Source organism: Ictidomys tridecemlineatus, chromosome X (assembly GCF_052094955.1).
Source record: "Ictidomys tridecemlineatus isolate mIctTri1 chromosome X, mIctTri1.hap1, whole genome shotgun sequence".
NCBI classification, from domain to species: Eukaryota; Metazoa; Chordata; class Mammalia; order Rodentia; family Sciuridae; genus Ictidomys; species Ictidomys tridecemlineatus.
The window spans coordinates 233,232-242,080 of NC_135493.1; positions in this window are offsets into that span (position 1 = coordinate 233,232).

The window sequence follows — 8,849 nt, forward strand, 5'->3', positions numbered from 1 at the left end:
TAAAATTTTTCTCCATCTGTGGACCTATAAGACTAGAAATCAAGTTATCGTTATCAAAATACAATAGTAAGACAAGCATAATTTAAAAATTATGGGCAAACCAAATTTGTAAATGGAGAAAATAGAAGGATGAAAGGTAAAATTGGCAAGCAATTTCGAAGTCCAGCAGAGGAAATTCAATTAGGCTTCAAGGCTATAGAGTATTTCTCTATGCCTGGAGACTAAATCTTTTGCACCCACAATTCTGCCCTGTGGGCCTGTGACTTTTAGTGTCTCTGGCTCTGATCTCTGCTACCAGGGATAGGGCCTCTGCCTCTGTGCCTGCTGATGCCAAATTTAACACTAAACCTGAATCCTAACAAAATCTTGAATTCTTAAATCCTAAAATTGAGCCCCTGTAGCCCAAGCCCCAACACCATCCTCAGTCCAAGCTTAAAACTGAACTCAAACCATAAATTTAAAACCCCAGGAGAAGGAAAGATGGTAGATTGAGCAGTTCCTTTCATCAAATGTCTTCTTTGATATAATGAGAGCAACTAAGAACAGAGCAGGGAGGAAGAGCAGGAAGAAAAGATTAACATTAAACAGAGACATGAGGTGGGAGGGAAAGGGAGAGAAAAGGGAAATTGCATGGTAATGGAGGGAGACCCTCATTGTTATACAAAATTACATATAAGAGGTTGTGAGGGGAATGGGAAAATAAACAAGGAGAGAAATGAATTACAGTAGATGGGGTAGAGAGAGAAGATGGGAGGGGAGGGGAGGGGGGATAGTAGAGGATAGGAAGGGCAGCAGAATACAACACACACTAGTATGGCAGTATGTAAAAAAGTGGATGTGTAACCGATGTGATTCTGCAATCTGTATACGGGGTAAAAATGGGAGTTCATAATCCACTTGAATCAAATGTATGAAATATGATATGTCAAGAGCTTTGTAATTTTTGGACAACTAATAAAAAAAAGATTTAGAAAGTAGGAAGACTGATCTTCAGTGAGATGGGTAACTAAGGGAATACACTATAGTTCAGCATTGATCAGTAAAAGAAACCATAGAGACACAAAATCAGAAACTTTCAACACAAGAAATAATACATTAGAGACATGGGAAGTGTGGTGGCCTCAGTTGCTGAGGGCAGGGGAAGCATAGGCAGAGAGAGAGGAAGGCATTGTGAAAAAAAATACTTGGGAAAACCTGTGGAATGGAGAGGGAGGCTGATTTTAATGGAGCTAGAGACAGTGGGGGATGTTGTTGAATGAAGAGCAACAAAAATCACTCAACCCACAGGTGTACACTCTGGTGGAAACTAGGGTCATTTGTAGCACTGGTTGGCAGGGGAATGAGCAGAGACTGGAGATTGGAAACTTATAAAGGAAGTCACCAGCCTGACCTAGCAATCACCTATTATGGGGGCTCAGAGTGTGCTTGGACCAGTGTGACTGAAACAGGGTGATCCAGGGTCAGGATACCAAGGAAAGAGGGTTCTCTTTGTTGCTAGCATCCCATAAGAACTATTGTGGAGATGCCAGTAACTGGCCAGACAGCAGCATCTGCACTTCTGGGCTCATCCTGGGTAATTCACATCCATAGTGGTGAAAGTGTGACCTATGGAGGTTTAGACTGCACACCCTAAAAGTGAAATTTATGGCATCACCCCTAGACCCAGATGTCCAGTAGAGATAAGCATCTTCCCAGCAACATTGGGGGTATTGATTCAATTTCAAATACCCACCAACAGAGTTCCAAAGATCAGCCAAGACTAAATCCCAACTGCTTGAGCTTTCAAGTTAGAACTCTGCCTCAGCCTCACTAAAGAAGTACACTACTTGTCAACCCCTCTTAGCCTATCCCATCCTGTACTGGAAGAAACGAAGCTGAAAGATACACCCTATTTTCTCTTCACTTTAGAAATTTTTTATAACATTTAAAAAATTTTTGTAGTTGTAGATGGAAAGAATGTCTTTTTATTTGTTTATTTTCATGTGGTGCCGAGGATCAAACCCAGTGCCTTACACATGTGGGGCAAGTGCTCTTGCTAGAACCCCAGCCCTCACTTGAGAAATTTTAATCCCATTATCTTATAGAATTAGATAGTTTATGTAATTCCCAACCCATTTGTCTTGTTATGATTATGAATATAGTGGCCGATCTAGTGGGTGTCTGCCACTTAATGTCTGATTCAGTTCACAGTTGTTTATTGTTGGTGCTGATGTTAGATTCTGACCTCACCATTCCTCTACAGGTGGTAATTAGTGCTATAGATATCAAGGTAGACACCAGACATTAATTTTAAGGCTGTAAATCTTTTTCTAAGATTATTTTTAAGGCTGTACATCTTTTGCTAACATTATTGATATTAATTATAAGGCTGTACATCTTTTGCTAACATTATTGATATGCTTGGCTCTCCATTTCTCTAAGAGGGGCTGGAAACTGATTGGGACACTTCAAGTTCACAGAGTATAGATCTGCTGCTGAACAATACTCAAAACTCAGCCAAGAAGCAGTAAATATCACCCCATACATGATATAGATCCACTAAGCCTCAACAATACCTCAGCACATAGAATAGGGGAGAGAAAAATCCCAAACCAACAACCCAGCCCCAAGAAGAAACAGCTAGAAGGAGACCACACCATGATATCTACATGCACATGAAAAACAGAGAGAAGCCTCAGAACAAAAAAGATAACTATACGCAAAAAGACACGTGAATAAAAGAGGACAGGGAATCTATCTCAACTGATGCACAAATCCAAGACCTCTGAAAACATTAAAAAACAAGCAAACAAATCTTCCCCAAATTCATAATCCCCCAACAAAGCTCTCATAGGTATAAAAGTGGATGAAATTCCAAAGAAAGATAATAAAAAACTAATCAATAAAATGTTCAATGAAGTAAAAGAAGATCTAAGGAATGAATTAAGATAACAAATACAGGAGGTGAAAACTGTTTCAATAAATAAGTTGATATATTAAAAAGAAACCAATCAGAACTCCAGGAAATTAAAGACACAATGAATCAAATTAAAAATTAACATGAAAGCATCACCAATAGATTAGATGGCATAGAAAAAAACCTTCAGATCTTGAAGACAGCCTATATGAATTTAAATATTCAGTATGCAATAAAGGGGGGTGGTGGTAAAGACCATGGTAAATGTTTTAGTCAGCTTTTTAAAAAATGCTGTGAACAAAAGATGTGACATGAACAATCAAAGAAGGAAAAGTTTATTTGGCTCATTGTTTCGGAGGTCTCAGTCCATAGATTGCCACCTCCATTGCCCTGGACCTGACAAGGCAGAACATGACAGTGGAAGGAGGAAAGCAGTTCAGCCCATGATAATCACGAAGCAGAGAGAGCTCCACTCACTAGGAACAAACAATATATACCCCAAAGGATTACTCCCAGTGACCTACCTCCTCTAGCCACACTCCACATGCTTACAGTTACCACTCAGTTAATCCATATCTGTGCATGAATGCACTGCTTAGGTTAAAGCTCTTATAACATGATCATCTCACCTCTAAACTTTCCTGCATTGTCTCACACATGAACTTTTTTGGGACACTTCATATTTAAGCCATAATAATCAGAATATGCAAGCATTCTGGTTCAATATCAAGAGATCAAATCTGAGAATCATTGGAATAGAAAAAAAGATAAATATACAGGATAAAAGCATTAAGAATATTTCCAATGTGATAGTAACAGAAAATTGTACCCATATTAGAAATGAGATATATATCCACATATAGAAGGTATATAGGACCCCAAATAGATGAGATAAAAATGAACCCCTCCAAGACACATTATAATTAAAATGCCTAACATATAAAATAAGGAAAGAATATTAAAAGCTTCAAGAGAAAAATGTCAGGTCACATTAGAGGCAAACTAATAAGGCTCACTTCTGACTTCTCAACTCAGACCCTAAAATCAAGGAAGATCTGGAATGAAATATTCCAATCTCTAAAAGAAAACAATTGCCAGCCAAGATTACTATATCCAGTAAATCTATATTTCAGAATTGGTGGAAATATAATAAATTTTCATGACAAGGATTAAATAAAAGAATTCATGACCATTAAGCCAGAACATAGAAAACACTTAAAGATATACTGTAAACCGATGAATTAAAAAACAAACCCCAAGACTTCCAAATAAGTGAAGCTCACTAGAAGAGAAAGTAACTAAATGAAAATTAAGACAGAATTAAATATAGCAAACAAACCAAAAAGGCAGAAATTAATAATAATAACACTGAATGTAAATGACTACTCAACTCCCCAATTAAAAGGCATAGATTGGGTTGGGGATGTGGCTCAAATAGTAGCACACTTGCCTGGCATGTGTGAAGCACTGGGTTTGATCCTCAGCACCACATAAAAATAAAATAAAGACATTGGGTCCACCTAAAAAACCAAAAAGTAAATATTAAAAAAGATATAGATTGACAGAATGGATTTAAAAATAAATCCATTTGTGAGAGCCTCATCTTATAGGCAAAGACATCCATAGGCTGAGAATAAAAGGATGGTAAAAATTCAATTTAAAAGAGGTTTGGGGGGCTAAGGCTGTAGCTCAGTGGCAGAGTGCTTGCCTAGCATGTGTGAGGCACTGGGTTCAATCCTCAGTACCACATAAAAATAAACAAAGGCATTCTATCTATCTACATCTATAAAAAATTCTTTTAAAAATGGGTGTGGGGCTAGGGATGTGGCTCAGTAGTAGAGTGCTTGGCTAGCACGTGTGAGACAATGGGTTTGATTCTCAACACCACATAAAAATAAGTAAATAAAAATAAAGGTTCACCCACAACTTAAATTTTAAAAAGGAGTCTGAAAACAAGCATGAGTAGCTCTTCTCACACATGACAATTAAAAGACATTAACTGGCAGAGTGGATTAAAAAAAAGAAGAAGACACAAGTAAATGCATTTTGCAAAAGATAGCCCATGCAAATGGAGTCCAAACCCAAGCAGTAGTAACTATGCTCGTGTCTAGCAAAGCAGATCTCAAGTAAAAATTAATCAGAAGAGAAAAAGAAGACCACTTCATCCTGGTAAAAGGAAACAATTCAGCATTAAAAAAATATTTCACCCCCAAACCCTTGAATTTGCTTTTTCCTCAGCAGCTCATAGAACTTTTCCAAAACAGACCATATTCTAGGTCATAATACAAGTTTTAGCAAATTTCAAAACATCAATATAATCCCATGAATTCTATCAGATAATAATGGAATAAAACTAGAAATCAACAGCAAGCAAAATAAAAGAAACCACATAAAAATGGAGATTGAATGATGCTCTTTTAAATGAAGAATGGCCGTGCTCCATGCCGCCGTGCCTGCAGCGTATGTTGCCGCATCTTAAAAGAAAAAATAAAGATCATTAAAGGAGATCTGTCGACAAAGACTAAGCACCGTGTCAAGAAAAGGGCCTAGGTGGAGTGAATCCGTCACGACTCCAGCCAAGGTGGACTGAGTCCGTCACGATTCCAGCGCGTAAGGCTGCAGCCCCCGAGCTGCCCGGCTCTCTCGGCCCCTTTGCCTTCTCCACTCCACCTTCCCACTTTGCTTTTCCCCCGCCATCTCTCCTCCCATGCTCACTCTCTAAATCTAGATCTCAATTTCTTTCCCCCACCCTGCCTGCTCTCTTGCGTGCCCAGTCACCCCACGCGGGCCCCGCAGGGCTGCCTCCCCTCCCACAGCCCGCACCCCCTCCCCGGGCATTTCAATGGCTACTGTTGGGCCGCGGCTGCCACCGCCACTTCCTGTGGAGCACCTTACAGCAGATTCTTCACCGCGCGAGTGAGCCGTTGACCCGCGGAATAAAATGGAACAGCTGATGAGAGACAATTTAAAATCTAAGTGATCCAACATGGCGGCGGACACAGAAAGATCAAGTCTCTAACCCCTTCAGCTGCGTGGGCATAGGAAGAAGTAAACAATCAAAATGCTGTTTGCTCAGGACCACTAGGCAATGTTGAGCTGAAGTGGATCCGGGGCGAACAGTCTGGCCTTCTCAGAACACACTGAGCCCGGATTAGCTGCATTCTAGCTCCGGTTCGCCTGCTTCTCGTGACTCAGCACTAACGATCCAGCTGAAATAACTAGTCAGCCCACCTGAACTCACAGAGGTAAAAGCCAACTGAGCACAATAGCCAGACCGAAGGAATCAGGAGTGACACGGGCAAAGTGGCGCAGAACTCCCGGCTACCGCTCCCACCAGTGCTGACAACAGAGGTCCCTTGCACCAGCTACCAGGGGAGTTGCTACCTGAGGGCAAACAAATTCGCTGGGGGTCCTCAGCCCCAAGCTCTACAAACTTAGGGTCTGAGGGAGGCAAACAGAAAGGGTGTGCCCAGGCATCCATGAAAACAGGGCTCCCGGGAGCAGCAGACCTGGCATGTAGCCAGTATTGTGGTGAGCGTCACAGGTGAGCGGGGCCTGGCTTGAGGAAACATAAGAGAAGGCCCTAAGCACTCAGGATTGGAGACCCGCACAGTCTGGGAGGAAGAGCTGATACACAGTGAATGGATCCCACCTATCAAGAAGAGAAGCTTGGCCCAGTGGGCATAGCTCCACCTACTGGAAGAGAAGTTAATAGAGCTCTATGACTGCATTGATTATTATTATTTTTTTTTATGATTATTATCAGTATTTTTTTATTTTATTTTCACTTTTTGTTGTTGATGTTGTTGCTGTTCTTTAACTTTTTATTAATGGTTTCAATTTTTTAAATTCTTTTTATTTTATTATTATTACTATTATTTTTTAAACTTTAATTTCCATTTTTTATTATCATTATAATTTTTTTGCTTTTAAATCTTTGTTTTATTGTTTTTTTCTTTCTTTCTTTTCACTTTTTTCTTTTGTCTTTTCATTTCTTTTCAATTTTCTTATTCCCCCTTCCTTGAATTCTACCTGCCTACACTCATTCTCTTTAGTGACTTCTTCCCTTCCCTTCTAATATCTCTCCTCCCAAGCATCAAATAAATTTATAAGAGTAAACAGTAACTCAACAGTCAAACAGAACATGAAGTAACATGAGCATAAAAAATCAAGGAAGAAAAGGAGTACAAACAATGAAGGACAGCCTAAATATTCAGGAGGACCTAGAGTCATCAGAAAAATGGCCATATAAAGAACTCAAGGAATACCTTAGACAGATGGAAAGGAACCTTAAAGATCACATTGAAAATGAATTACATAAACAGATAAAAGAAGAAGTTAAGCATCTTTATCAGGAGATAGAGATTATAAAAAAAATCAAACAATAATTCTAGAAATGAAGGAAACGATAAACCAAATTAAAAACTCAATCGAGAGTATCACTAACAGAGTGGAGCAAGTGGAGGCCAGAATGTCAGATAATGAAGACAAAATATATCATCTTGAAAAGAGTCTAGCCAACTCAGATAGGCTGGTAAAAAATCACGAGAAAAACATCCAAGAGATTTGGGATAACATAAAAAAACCAAACTTACGAGTCATCGGGATAGAGGAAGGTACAGAGATTCATACCAAGGGAATGAGTAACCTGCTGAATGAAATAATTACAGAAAACTTTCCAGAAATAAAAAAGGAAACAGATATACAAATTGTAGATGCATACAGGACACCGAGCACACAAAATCATAGTAGACCAATGCCAAGACACGTTGTTATGAAGATATCCAATATACAGAACAAAGAGAAAATATTAAAAGCTGCAAGAGAAAGGAGGCAGATTACATTTAGGGGTAAACCAATAAGGTTAACAACGGATTTTTCATCACAGACGCTGAAAGCGAGAAGATCCTGGAACAACGTATTTCAAACACTGAGAGACAATGGATGCCAACCAAGAATTCTGTATCCAGCAAAATTAAGCTTCAGGTACGACAACAAAATAAAACTCATTCATGATAAACAAAAGCTAAAAGAATTTGTAGCCAGAAAACCAGCATTGCAAAGCATCTTGAGCAAAACACTACACGAGGAAGAAATGAAAAACAATAACCAAAACCATCAGTGGGAAGTGCCTCGGTAATGACAGAGGGCGGGGGGAAAGCTAATCATGGAGAAACAAACTAAACTAGAAAAAAAAGATAAATAATCAAACATGGCAGGAAGTACAAACCATATATCAATAGTAACTCTAAATGTTAATGGCTTAAACTCTCCAATAAAGCGACATAGGCTGGTAACATGGATTAAAAAAACAAATCCAACAATATGCTGCCTCCAGGAGACACATCTGATTGGAAAAGACATACACAGCCTCAAAGTGAAAGGTTGGGAAAAAATATACCGAGCACACGGTCCTCGTAAGCAAGCAGCGGTGGCCATTCTCATATCGAATAAATTCGACGTCAATACTAAGTTAATCAAAAGGGATAAGGAAGGACATTATATACTGTTAAAAGGAACCATTCACCAACAAGACATAACAATTATCAATATTTATGCACCAAATAATGGTGCTGCGATGTTCATAAAACAAACTCTCCTCAAGTTCAAGAATCAAATAGCCACAACACAATAATTATGGGTGACTTCAACACACCTCTCTCACCATTGGACAGATCCTCCAAACAAAAGTTGAATAAAGAAACTATTGACCTCAATATCACAATCAATAACCTAGACTTAACTGACATATATAGAATATATCAACCATCATCAAGTGGATATACTTTTTTCTCAGCAGCACATGGATCCTTCTCAAAAATAGACCATATATTATGCCATAGGGCAACCCTCAGTAAATATAAAGGGGTGGAGATAATACCATGCATTTTATCTGATCATAATGGAATGAAACTGGAAATCAATGATAAAAGAAGGAAGGAAAAATCCTACA